The sequence below is a fragment of the Hordeum vulgare genome, chromosome 1H (assembly GCF_904849725.1).
Source record: "Hordeum vulgare subsp. vulgare chromosome 1H, MorexV3_pseudomolecules_assembly, whole genome shotgun sequence".
NCBI classification, from domain to species: Eukaryota; Viridiplantae; Streptophyta; class Magnoliopsida; order Poales; family Poaceae; genus Hordeum; species Hordeum vulgare.
Window position 1 is genome coordinate 168,026,296 of NC_058518.1, and position 14,929 is coordinate 168,041,224.

At 41.8% G+C, this 14,929-nt stretch overlaps 1 pseudogene; it reads left to right on the forward strand.

The window, feature by feature from the left end:
* The first annotated feature begins 2,089 nt into the window (after nt 1–2,089).
* LOC123408418 lies at nt 2,090–13,444 on the forward strand (annotated as a pseudogene).
* Nucleotides 13,445–14,929: the final 1,485 nt, after the last annotated feature.

Here is a 14,929-nt window from a genome sequence, read left to right on the forward strand (position 1 = left end):
AAGCAAAAAGAATTCAGTACATACAAGTTTTCATATGTTGTACGAACAAGTAATATTCTTTGCATTCTATGAAGTACATAACAGAGACAAGTCAAAAGTAAAAGAAATAATATTGTGGGAGTAACAAATATTTTCATGAACCATTCAACACTTAATAGAAGTATTGTTTTTTAAATCGAAGGTTAAGAGAAGAAAAGTTTCTGTTTGAGTTAAGACATGTAAAAAAGGATTGTTGCCCCTACGCGGATGGGTTGGTTTCTCTTTGGGCCTGGTTATTTTCTCACGGCCCAACATCTATTCGGCAGCCCAGATTTTCTTTTAGTAGAAACTGAATTTGGTTGTGTACTCTGTTAACTGAAGAACAAAAATAGGGGCATGAACACTGAATAATTTTCCAAATTATTGCTTCCATTCAGTTACATGAACCTGACATGATAAAAAACCTAAATGTCCATTCTAATGACGGATGAACAACAAGTTAAAGAAAAATAGAGCAATGATACAACAATAGAATCCCTGTCATGATATTTTGCTTGCTTCTGCAAATTGATCATCTGCATTAGATGATTCTTGATCCTCTTCAGTTTCTCCTTCAGTTTGGACTCCGCGTGCTGTTCAGCATTGCGCTCATACCTCGCCATGGGCAGGACTCTGCCCGCCCCTGTGCTCGAGCTCCCCACATTCTCCAAAGCAATCGGTGGCTCCCCGCCCAAATTGAGCCCCACGTTACGGCCCCGCTCGAATCAATGTAGCCCTCTAACTTAACCCTCTCAAGATAATCATCCATCCACTCTAAATGGGTACAATTCTTCAGGATCTGCAAACAAGAACATGAACCCTAAATCCCAAATTTGACGAGAAAATTCGAAATATGGAGAAACTAGAGCAAATGGCAGCGAAAGAACGGGCTGAGAACCGACATCTAACCTTGACATCCCTTCCTGCCATTGTTTTGCTCAAGCATTTCACAAATTCATGCCCAAGATTGGCATTGTCATCAGCCTTAGTGACCCACCGTTTAAGAGGCTCTAGGCGTGGGCGGTCAGGACACCTTGTGAGCGCCACTAGACCATATTGTCGTCATTCTGATGAGGGCGTGGCGGAGGAGGTAGACATTGACGCTAGGTCACCGGAGAAGAGAAAGATTGGGCAAAGGGGAAGCAGTGGGCAGCGGCGGGCAGACGGGCACGGGCGCTCGTCTCTTCTAGCTGCGAAGAGGTAGATCCCGCGCTTATATGAACAAGTGGTGGGTCACATGCTTACATGCATAAGTGGTGGGTCCAACCCCTAGCAGTTAATGAAGGCATCAATTCAGTTTAAGGATCATGTTGTGCGTGGCTATTTACGCGTTTAAATATATCGTATCGGAGCTATTAGAATAAACAGCGTCTCACTCCTTCCAATTCTCATAAAATACGTCGTATAGGAGCTATGTGCCCCATGATATATATATGCATACATGGACATATAAACTATTTTGCTTCTGGAAAAAATATTGGGTATGTACATATCCTTGAATTAGTCTAGCTCTGCCCTGCCCCCACGGGGCACTCGCACGAGGCCAACGCGAGACGGACGGCACAGACGGTACTCTGACGCGGCAGCTTTCGGGAGGCGGGTACTGCATTATTCTTTGTAGGAGTAATGATTGTGTGCATCGAAATGATACAGAAGCCACGATATGCCTTCTTTTCAAAGCAAAAAAAATAACAGATAAGAATATATAGGACCCTTATGTGTGAAGCAACAACTGCTCATTGAATGTTTTTACTGCAAAACATCAGCGCACGGTACTAGATAGCGAGGCAGCTGCAAAGCAACAAGAAGGCCGGCCAAGACCAGGTTCCATCTTTTGTTCAGAAACTGCTGATGATTCCAATGTTTTCCACTTTGTCCCCGTCGATTCAATCAAACATAAATATAATCCCCAGTTTACCAAGTCACGTACTTTGCCATCTCGTCGTCAAACTTCCGTCTACCGATCCCTAAACCCTCAAAATCTTCACAAACTTGATCAATCATACACATACTTTGCCATTTCTTCGTCAAACTTCCGTCTAGCGATCCCAAACCCTTAAAACCCTAGCACATGGCGAGTGGCAGCAACAAGGAACCCAAAGTGGGATCAGGTGACGAGACCGCTAGCTCGGCCGCTACGCTAGGGGTGGCAGCAGCGCCGCCACAAGGAGCTGAGCCCGGGGACGATGAGGTGGCGGTGGCCTTACTGGCTCCTGCCCCAACCCGGCCATACTACGGGTGCGTCTTCTGCAAGCGCGGGTTCACCACGACGCAGGCTCTCGGTGGTTACATGAACATCCACCGCCGCGACCGTGCCAAACCCAGCTTCAGCGACGCTCCCAGCGGCACTACCATATCAGCGTCTCCAAACGATGAGTGCTATAATCAGTATTACAACCACCATCTGCCGTACCCGGCGGTGCCTCCGGCAACGTCGACGCCGATAAGCACGAGCGGAAGTTTCACGCTAGCGTACTACCAGCACCAGAGGCACAGGGGCTTCGACCGGAGTCGTACATGCAGAGGCCTGTGGATATAACGTGCGGCCTGGTCTTATGCCATATGTACCGACGGTCTGACCTGGTCTGACTTTGATTTATTATTTGCTCTACGGTTGACGAGTCTCGCTTGCGTCGCTCTCCAGGGAAGCGGCCCGAGCTTCCCCTAGCACCGCCGCCACCTACCCACCCGCTCCTCCCTGCCCCCGCCGTCGTCGGGTGTTGCTGCCGGGCAAAGCCCGTGCAGCAGCCGGCGGCGGCGGGCCTCTCTCGCGCGGATGTGTCCCGGGACCGGCCCTGGACGGTGCGGCTCGCTCGGCGAGGTTGGGCGTCGGGGCGACGGCCCGGTGGTGGCGGCAGGGACGGCTCGGCGGCTCGGCGAGGCTGGGCGTCGGGGCGGCGGCCCGGTGATGGCGGCGTTGACGGCTCGGCGGGGTTGGGCCTCAGCGCGCCTTCTCCCCCGCTCGGGTTGGTGATGGTCCAGGCTGCGGGTCCCATGGTGGCGGCTTGGCGGCGTGGTGCGGCGGTGCTCGGGCGCGGGCTGGGTCCTCTAGCGGGCTGGAGGGCAGGGCGCCGTCCAGTGGTGCTGCCTCCGCAGCGGCTGCGGCCTGCCCTTGACCCCGATCTGGATCTACATCTGGATCTGGTGGTGCTCTGGCCTTGGTCATGGTGTCTTCGGAGGTGTTCTGCACGGCGGCGGCTGCTGGAGGCTGTGCCGATGCGGTGCTGCAGGGGGGCTGAGGCTGGACGCCGGGGCGGTCCCAGAGCTCGGGCGTCGTTCCTGCTGGGCGGCGCGGTGGTGTTGGCTGCGGCCAAGAGAGAGCATCCCATCGTGCTGCAGCGATGGGGATGCAAGATTTGGCTGCCTGGGTGGCTGATGCGTGGAGGTGCAGCGTAGAGGAGGTCCGAAGGTGGGCTGACGGATTGGCTGTCGACCAGAGGATTTCGAGGGCTGGATGAAAACCCGTTTCTGGCCATGGCTGGAGGCTGTGACAGCGGCGTCCGTGGACGCCGTGACCTTCTTGAAGGCGTCGACGGGACGCTCTCTCTTCCTCTGCGAGGGACAACTCCGGAGGAAACTCCAGACCCGAGGGTCGGTCGTTGGCGGCATTTGACGTCGCTCCCCTCTTGAGGGCATCGATTTTGGAGGTTAATCCGGTCAGAGGGACCAAGGGGTGTGTTGGGAGGTTAGGTGGTGGAAAGCGTTGTTGTGGCGTCGAGGCTGCTGTGGCAAGATGATGGGGCGAGTGAAGTTGGAGGCATTGCGGTGGTGGCGGTAGTCGGCTCTTCTCCGACGTGTCCGTGAGATTACCTCGGTTTTGTTTGTTGCGGTGAAGTCGGAGCTGCGGCGACGAGGCCTCTGTGGCAACGATGACAGGCAGCAGCTGGTCCGTTCGGTGGTCTTCCACGGCGCCAGCCTGGCATAGTTCTTCTTTGAATCTTTCCTTCAGAGTCGGAGCTGCCTGCCATAGAGTTCTGGAGGCAGACAGGAGCGGCCTGCCTCGAGCACCCATTCGGGGAATCACCGGGAGAAGTTACGTAGGTTTTTCTGGGATGTTGTTCCCTTTTTTCCTCTTCTTTTTTTCCTTGATCCTTAGGATCAAACCCACCTTGTTGTAGCCCGCCTTTCTACCTGCTTTGTCCAATATAAGCCAGCCAACTGCTGGATCTTTCAAACAAAAACTTTGTCTGCAATCGACAATTTGACCTGTGCACCCCCCCCCCCCCCCAAATGATTAGCGGATGCTCGGTGATCACCGCCAATGTCTCATTTTATATAAAAACATTATGGTATGTACGCGCGTCAAACCGCCCGGTGCGTGTATTCCTCCATGATTCCCTCCATAGCCATGTACATATAAATATTATCATATGTACTATATTTATTATACATATTAGGCCTTTAATTTAATATATATGGTCGATTCATATATTTCCTATATTATAACACTAATCCCCCTAAAATTGAAGACACCACATCCATTAAGGTCTCCAATTGACATTGGGTGACCCGATTTTGACCGGGTCAACAGTTTCTCAAAGCTTCCGTATTCAATTTTCTGTACTATATTTATAAATACACAACGCTGCTTAATTTGAAGGCCTCACAATAATTTCAAGTCTTCAATTTATAATTGGGACATCCGATTTTGACCGGGTCAACAATTTCTCAAGAGCTCTTTTATATTTTTTAATTTATCTGTCTTAATAAATTATTTTACTTCATCTATGTAACTATATTATTTTATTCCTTGTGCTCTTTAATTTTGGAAGCTCTCTTATTCCATCGAGGTACTTAATTTTAAATTTGGTTTACGGTTTTGATAAGTTCAATGATTTTTCAGCGGAAATTGCTTTTGGCTCCCGAGCCCCATGGAGCCCTTTAAATTTGAAACTCAAATTTCATGAAAATTCGTATTTTTATAATTCAAAAAATTCTGAAAAAAATACAGGGATAAGTGAAGGCGTAACACACATGTGTGTAAATTTTTAGAAAAAAAATACATTGAAATGAGGGCTGTGCAAAAAAGACAAATCTGAGGCTTTTTTACACATAACACTATTCATCATTTCAGGTCATTAGTTTGTCTTTTTTGTGCAGATCGTATTTCAAGGTATTTCTTCCTAAATATTTGCACACATACGCATAACATCCTTCTTTATTTCCATATTTTTTTCAGAATTTTATGAAACCAAAAAGTTGGAATTTTGAATTAGTCAAAAATTTCGGTCTTCATGGAGGCCGAGCTCCAAACGTCCGCACTCATTTTCCAAGCCAATTGGTAGTAATCAACCTATAAAAACATATCAATCAGCCGACATCTCTCTTAACCCCTAAATAGAAGCCCGAGGGAGATTAGCCTGTTCGGTGCGGCAGCTCGTGGCCGTGACTTGCACGGCCGCGGTGGCGACGGCTCTAGCGGGACGCGAGAAGGGTCGGATGGGCAGGCAGGTGAGCCGCCCAAAAGTGAACTTGGCCTCGAGCTCAGGCTCGGACATCGTCCCAGCCATTGATCGCATGATACTGCAACTGCAGTTAATTAATGCAGCTCATACAAATGCTGCGTATATTTATTTATTTCTGGGAAAAGGGGATCAGACCTCCGGCTTTGCAGAACTTGACATGTTTTTATAGAACAAAGTCCCTAATCATTGGGATGTGCCCATAGAAATTTGCCATCTTTTTTGTCAAAGAAATAACACCCTAATTATCCTTTTGTGTCCATTTCACTTTTGCCAAAAGTTTTCATGTGTTTTCTATAGAAAAAATTCCTAAATTTGTCGTGCAATTTTATCATAGGTAGCATGGCATTTTTATTATTCAAACCATGGTAGTTTTCTCATATGTAGCATGGCAATTCTATCTATCTGGACCATGGTAATTCTATCATATGTAGCATGACATTTTTATTAGACCATGGCATTTTTATTAATTAGACCATGGAAAATATAGAATCCCTATATTTGCCATGTTTCTCTAAGAAGAAAAATCCTAAAAATTGATTTGCCCCCATTTACAATTTTGCAACTCTTGGCATGTCTCTTAGAGAACATACTTCCTTAGTGTTTACCTTGTTACTCATAGTATGGCAAAAAAATATACCATGGAAATTTTATGGCTTTTCCATGGTAAATTTTGGAATTGTTATAGTTGGCCATTTCTTAATTAGACCATGTGCATTTTTATTATATATTCCATGGAAATTTCACTTATTATACCATGGCAATTTTTTAATTAAACCATGGTGGTTTTATTTTTGTAGCTACCTTGGAATTTTTATTTTCTTTAGTCCAGGGTCATTTATTCAGTTAGGCATGGGAAAATTTATTACATATATCATGGAAAATTTATTATATATATCATGAAAAATACTATGTATATAAGGTCGCACATTATTTTCTATTATTCATAGCATAGAAAAAAATTATTAGACCATGGTAGTTTTATAATATGTAGCACCGAAATATTATCTATTCAAACCATGGAAAGTTTATCAAATGTGGCATGGCATTTTTACGAGTTGGACTATGGAAAATTTTGGATTTCCTTTATTTTCCATCTTTTTGTCAAAGATAAAATTTCCAAAAAATAGATTTTGCCCCAAGTTACAAATATCCAATAATTGCCATGTCTCTTAGAGAACATAATTAATACTTTTTTGTCGTGTTATTCTTAGCATACCAAAAACATTAGACCATAGAAATTTGATTAATAAGTTCATGAAAATTATTTAATTCTTACATTTGGACAATTATAAATTAGACCATTTGCAATTTTATTATAGGTTCCATGGCAATTTAGTTTATTAGACCATAGATTTTTTTAATTAAACCATGGTAGTTCTAGTTTTGTAGCTACCATGGCAATTTTATTTTTTTAGCCAATGGCAATTTATATAAATATACAATGGAAAACTTATTATATATAGCAAGATAATACTTTGTATATCAGAATGACACATTTTATTGATCATTCCATGGCAAATTATTTGTGTATTTCCATTATAATTTTCATATTACATATAGACGGAAAAAACATGGAGTCATGGAAAATTTATTTATGTTTTTTCACGTATATTTCTTAATAGTTATGTATGTTTAATCTTTGAAACATGACATTTTATGGGCATGTCACCCTTTTGTAAAAATTATATACACTTTGTCGTGTCACCAATATATACTTTTCCGCAATTTTCCATGTTACCATTTTATATGAATCATGTTTGACACATTTTTTGTGCTCGTAATGTAAGTACCTTGATTTCATATAACAAAAATACTTAGTTTAACTATACATGTTTTTCTGCACAACACCATGATGGTTTTTGTGTGCATGTTGGCAAGCTTTTTATTTTTTGTTTGTACTTATTTTGACACTTGGGCCGTTTTTAGGTTTTTATTTAAGAGAAGGAAATGAATGACGTTGGAAGCCCATCAACGGCTAGAACGTTTGCGTTGTGGTGTTTCCTCGAGCGAGCAAAAAAGTTCACTCGATGAGCGTGTAGGTTTTTAATCAATATTTGATAATGCAATCGAAATAGAATACATACAGTTAATTAACGTATCTGATCTGATTAAACTTTATTACTTAATTTAATTCAATATAATATATAATCATTTATTTAGCTCCTTAATTTCATTAAAGGTTAGAATTTTTTGAACATATGATTATAGGATGAGAAGTATGTCTAGAGGGAGGTGAATAGATTACTAGCAAAAATTAAAGGACTATTTTCCCAATTTTAATTATTGGTAGAGTCAAACTTAGCTAGAAATAGAAGAGAACCCTAAAATGCATGTCTAGAGTATAAGCAGCAGAAAATAATGACATGCAAGTGCACCTAATGTACATAGTAGAGTTTGAGAGAATAGAAAACATAAGTTGATATGGTGTAGATTCTTTATCCGTGGTTCCGAGAGGTGGTGCTATCATACATACGCGTTGATGGAGTCTTCGATCCATGGAGGATCTAAGATCACGAGGATCTTGGTTGCTAGATCCCATGGAGGAATCAAGTTCACGAAGAGCTCACACCCACAAAGGATCCATGAAGGAGCAGCCTCAGCTATTCCATCCTGGCTTACGCCCATGAAAGACTATCGTGAGTGAGGTAGATCTGCACGAACTAGGAGATCTCCAAGCCTGCACAAACATCTTGGCCTCTCCACAATGGTTGGAGATTTCCACACACGCCTAGGCGATCTAGGAGTTACTAGCCTCCAAAAGATAATATATGGTGTTATTGATGATGAACTTCTTGCTCTTGTGCTTCAAAAGATAATCACCGCAAAACTCAAACACTCTCATAGATTTTAGCTTTCGGTAAGCAAGGTTTGGAATGAACGAAATGAGGTGACTAGATCTCAAAGAATTAAAGTTTGGAGTGGAATCCCTTTGAAATCGGCACAAGAAAGTGGATCTCTCTCATAAATATGGATAGAGTTATGTTAGCTCCGAGAGACAATGGTTGAGTGGTTGGTGTGTATATAGGGATGACCAAAAATCTGAACGTTATACACACTTTTCCACACATTGGAAGACTGACTTAATTACTTAGTCGGGTCGTTGTGTACAAAAGGTGGCATATATGGATCGTTTGGTCACGCAGGATGGAACCAATCGATGACTCACAGATGTGATAATATCACCACCGGTCAAAATTTGGTGACATCGACTGAAATAGTTTGTAAATTCCAGACAAATTATAGTAGGTATAGATGGTGCCTCGGTGAATCCGAATGAACATCTCGGTGATAGTAGCTCAATTAGGGTTTGAAAAAACATATATATCTCATTAATCACTGACTTCGACAGGGTTTGGTTCGATGAGTCCGGGGACCACTTTGGGCTTGATATAGTGTCAACTAGTGAAAGTATATCCGGCTTAGATTTTTATCTCTAAGAACTTTGAGCAATGAACTCATCTACTCAACCTCATCCCCTTTTCATGGTATCTGCAAACCTATGGACTCGGTGTTATCTTTGATCACATAAGTATAAAATGATGAGTCTTGAGGCATGATCCAACACTTGTCCTTAGCATTTTGAGGGGTCCATTTTCATTTCCCATGTTTTACCTAAAACAAACTTTCATAAAATATACTTTGAGAAATAATTATTTCAAGGATATATATATGTTGACATGAATTACCAAAACCACCCACGGGATTAGATGCACTTTGAGTATTCCCATTTTTTAATAGATCAAACTTTCGAAAAATGACTTAATCAAGAATAACATTGTCGCTTTGAAAAATATGTGATATACAAGAACACCCCTAAAATTTTGCATTAGTTAGATTTGTGCTTGATTGCAAATGCATAATATAATAGTAATATCAGGAACTCTTGTATGTCGCATACAACTTGATGTGCACAAATATAATATAAAGAAAAACACCAAAACACGTGTCAGTGATCACCAAATATATGCTAGAGCTTAAACGAGCAGCATAAGTGTAGTAGGAGGCTAGTTTGGCTCATCACATGCAAATAAATGAGTTAACAATGCATAAAAAATGAATAAAGTAGCAAGCAATGTAACTCGGCAAAAGAAACGCTCTCTAACTCGAATTTATATATTATCTATATCACTCCCCTTTTTAGCACTGTCGGAGCAAAGGGGGTGAGCAGGGGCCTGTCCCCCCCCCCCCCCCCCCCCAATGATCGACAATTTATTTAGAAGCTACGAGTAATTAGCTACTAGACTGAGGAATATACATACTTTGACCCCCCTTAACCAAACGAAGATTATGAAGAATTATGGGGAAAAGCCCATAAAAAAGCCAACTCCTCGCCATATACTCTAATACTTGGTCTACGGCGTGATCCTAAATCAAGACAAACCCCTCAGTGTGATTAACTTCTAACCTGAGGCGATTAGCTCTGGCGGGGGCTGCTACATCGTGCCTCATACTAGTCGTGAAGTCGATTAAAATGAGGTGACACCGGTTCCGCAAGTGCCAAATCAAGACTGCACTGTGTCAATTCTCTAGGGGTCCCGCCCCAAGGTTACGAATATTGGGAACTACTCTATCTATTAATCCATATCATCTCGAATCTTGTAGGTGTTGAAATTGGACACCCAATTTCAGTTATTTTGACAGTGTGATGTATGATTCCAATTTAGTTTCAATTTCTTTCATTGTTTGATTTGTGACGCGGTCATGGGAGAAAAGGCTTCAAACAACATAAAGATTAATTCTATTTTTATGTATGTTGTTTTGAGTTCTCGACGTAGTATAACATTGTTAATGAGATTATTGTGTAATTTTTAGCAATCACAATTCAGTGGAGATGACTTGCTTTGAAATTATTGAAAGCACAATTGCTTTCTAAGGTGGTTTTGGTAATTAATAACAACGTATGTATCATCTTCCCTAATAATAAAGTGTGCAACGCTTCTGTCGTCCGTCGTGAAGGTTTTGTAAAAAAGCCCCCGACATTTTGTGTATTCAACCCACACTCCCTTTTTAAGCGGAGAAAATGAAAAACGGTTCGTCTAATCTGGTATATATAAAGTGCCACCTCTATTTCAACATAGTCATGTACCTAGCCAGTGGCAGACGCACTGACGGCTTGCTGCACCACTAGGAGACCTGAGTTCGACTCTAGCGCCGGCCTGTTTTTCCTTTTCCATTGCTTCATTTTTTGTGTAAATTCAAATCCTTTCAAAACATTCACATCTTTTAAATCCTAACTCCAAATCTAACATGTTATATATGAAAATCGTTCAGAAAAAAGTGAAGATTTCAAATATGCTATTATTTTGCATGTTACTTTCGTGTTTCTCCTTTCCTATTGCTTCATTTTTTTGTGTAAATTCAAATGCTTTTAAAACATTCATATCTTTTAAATCCTAACTTCAAATCTAACATGTTATATATGAAAATCGCTCAGAAAAAGTGAAAATTTCAAATATGCTATTATTTTGCATGTTACTTTCCACAATAAAGCTTATTGTGCAATATTAATTAATACCTTCTCTATATAGGGTGTTTTTTTTCCGTTGCAACACACGGGCATGAAGCTTATTGTGCAATATTAATTAATACCTTCTCTATATTCGTTATTTTGGAAATGCCTGTTACACATGTTTCTTGTCCCATTTAACTTGAGTAGATATAACAGTTTAATGCTCTCACAAAAGATAGAGTTGACACTATAGCGGATGTTGATTCCTACTAGCTACCATATGCTAAAGGTTACAATATGTACATAGTCATCGTATTTTCCATCGTGCACAATACCCAATCATTATACAATGATGTATGCTAAACTGTTGATATGAGGTTTATGTAAACAAGTAGATTAATATTGACCTTCATATTTATTTAAATCGTGCCCATAAATATTTTTTAAAACACATTGAGTACACTAAAAAAATCATACAGTCATTACATTTTTATGTAACACATTATTTATCATGTTGTTTGTTGTCAAAGGATTTACAAATATCGTCCAATATATGTAAGAGGGTGTTTTTTTTCCGCTGCAACCCACGGGCATGAAGCTTATTGTGCAATATTAATTAATACCATCTCTATATTGGTTATTTTGGAAATGCCTGTTACACATGTTTCTTGTCTCATTTAACTTGAGTAGATATAACAGTTTAATGCCCAGCCTGAAGATGTCCCGATCTTCCGCATCCACTGCCCCGCAGCCACCGCGCTGGTGCTGGATAGATGCAACTTCGAGACCTGTCACAATTCTTGTCATGCACCTTTGTCGTGGAGATCGATTTTCTTGTAGGTAGGATGGATAAGATTATTGTGGTTGGTCAACATGATAAGATACATGGAGGAGGAGGAGATCTTGCGCATGGTGGTGGTGGTGGTGGGGGTGGGGAAAGTTTGGTTTAATAGTTTATTGGTTGCAAGTGTGAGCGGATCTGATATTTGTTGGTGCGTGCGGTAGGGGCGTTAGGTGGGGATTCCTGCGGAATCCAGGATGGACGGAGGCCCTCAGATCCAAGCCGGAAATTTGGGGGAGCCGAGAAAAACAATGGAGGTCCAAGAATCTGACGGCGGGGAGGGGAATCGAAGACGACGGTGGTGGGGGTGAAATCCGGCCGCAAAATCGGAAGGGGAGCGAGCATGGAGAGAAGAAGGGGGAAAGAGATGATATTCGTTGGTGCGTGCGGGAGGGGTGTTAGGTGGGGATTCCTGCGGAATCCAGGATGGACGGAGGCCCTCAGATCCAAGCCGGAAATTTGTGGGAGCCGAGAAAAACAATGAAGGTCCAAGAATCTGACGGCGGGGAGGGGAATCAAAGACGACGATGGTGGGGGTGAAATCGGGCCGCGAAATCGGAAGGGGAGCGAGCATGGAGAGAAGAAGGGGGAAAGAGATTTTGGAAATCGGAGCGCGGCACGGACGGATCCGGGAATAGAGAGGAGGCGCTCACCTGCAGGACGCTGCCGGATCCTATGCAGCTTGAAATAATAGCAAAGGGAAATACTTAAGAAAATGATGGTCGGCATGTACATGTTTCATTTAGTCCTTGATGTACTCATAACTGTCATAGAAATTTTAATTATTCTACTTTAATTACCATGGAATGTGGAAACATTTAGCCTTAGACATGCATCAATCAGATCTAATAGCATTGTTTTGTTGACTATTTAAACCAAAATCATTCGTCAACTTTGATTGGAAATCTTATCCCAATACTTTTGATACTGTACTTCGATTTTGACAACAAAAAGTGTTTCAACTTGCCATGTGGAAAATCAAGGAAGAGCATATACATGTTTACTTATTAGTTTGTTTTCTGATAATGATATTGGATTTAGAAACTGAAAAACTATTTTAAACCATAATTATTTGAAAAAATTATTTTTATATGGCTGCTTGACTGATTGCAATGTTGTTGTAGTGGTAGTTTTTTCAACTGTCTAAGCATTTTTTTTACACCCGATGCAACGCACGGGCCCTTTTACTAGTTTAACTAATAATTCTATCCAAGTATATTTTAGAAAAGTTCAAAAATGCATTGGCTAAAGGATTGTGAGGAGACACCCCTTGGTGCAAGGAAAGGAATGGGATTGTTTAAACTTCAAGCAGGAGGACTCTACATTTTATATTTGTGAGAATTCACTTTAGAGTCCAAAGGAAATCCAATACTATTAAAAGGCGGTGAGGTATTTATGATGTATTGGTTGCTCATGTGCTTAGGATAGCCACCAAAAATACTAAACATTTCTCTGTCAAAAATCTTTGTCCAAAGCGTTCACATAAAAATTGGTGCCACCAAGAATTCCATTTCGGCCCAACCAATTTTCCTTGTGACAAATCCTTTGCCAAACCCTAATCTCTAGGTACCACCAACTTTCATATCGGCGCCTGATGACCCACAAGTATAGGGGATCTATCGTATTCCTTTCGATAAGTAAGAGTGTCGAACCCAGCGAGGAGTAGAAGGATCTGACAAGTGGTTTTCAACAAGGTAATATCTGCAAGCACTGAAATTATCGGTAACAAGTAGTTGTGTGGTGAGATGATTCGTAGCAAGTAGCAAGTAACAAAAGTAACAACGGTGCAGCAAAGTGGCCCAATCCCTTTTGTATCAAGGGACAAGCCTGGACAAAGTCTTATAGGAGGTAAAACGCTCCCGAGGACACATGGGAATTTCTGCCAAGCTAGTTTTCATTATGTTCATACGCTTCGCGTTCGGTACTTTGATAGTTTGATATGTGGGTGGACCGGCGCTTGGGTACTGCCCTTACTTGGACAAGCATCCCACTTATGATTAACCCCTCTCGCAAGCATCCGCAACTACGAAAGAAGAATTAGGACAAAGTGTAACCATAACATTAAACTAGTGGATCCAAATCAGCCCCTTACGAAGCAACGCATAAACTAGGGTTTAAGCTTCTGTCACTCTAGCAACCCATCATCTACTTACTACTTCCCAATGCCTTCCTCTAGGCCCAAATAATGGTGAAGTGTTATGTAGTCGACGTTCACATAACACCACTAGAGGAAAAACAACATACAACACATCAAATTATCGAATGAATACCAAATTCACATGACTACTTATAGCAAGACTTATCCCATGTCCTCAGGAACAAAAGTAACTACTCACAAAGCATAATCATATTCTTTACCAGAGAGGTAATGAGTAGCATCAAAGATCTGAACTATAAGTGCATCTAGTGCCCCTTAGTGATTTTGGTGGTTTGAAGACTTATAGGTTAAGTATCTAATGTGTTTGTGAGTGTACACAGGATATATAAGTCATTGAGGAGTTTGAGATATTTGAAGAATATCGACCCCTAAAAATGTATGTCTTCAGTTGAAGAAATTGGTCTGAAGCTAAAGAAATGAATTGTGAGGAATCTGCGATGAAATTGATATTCCTCATGAAGATACTCATATTGAAAAGTCCGGTGTGTCCTGAAGAAAATCACCCTGAAGAATTGAAGCATGAAGATTTACACTTTCTGTTTTATTTTCTTCGCATTTTAGTAATAGGAACACCATACTGTTAAAGGGGGTCAAAGTTACACTTTGGAATGAATTTCCTCATGATGCTCAACCCAATCCTACCAAAAGCCTCAAGTGAGGAATGCGAGTGACATGAGGACTCTCACAGTTGAGGGTTCTGACCGTTTCGATAGCCACGCCAAGTCATTGGTCTTATCCACTCCAACGGTCATATTATTTAAGGGCATTAGTGTTAAATCATGTCGGGATGCTCCCAGGCTATAAATAGTCACCCCCCACAACCACTAGCTGGTTGGCTGCTCCGTTAGAAACTGACACTTGTCATAAGAGCAACCCAATTCCTCAGAGCCTTCGAGAGTAATTCATCAGTGAGGAAATACACCATACACTGAAACCACAAACCAAACCTAGTGATTGAGCATCATTGAAGAAGTTGTTCCTGTGTGGGACTGAAGCCT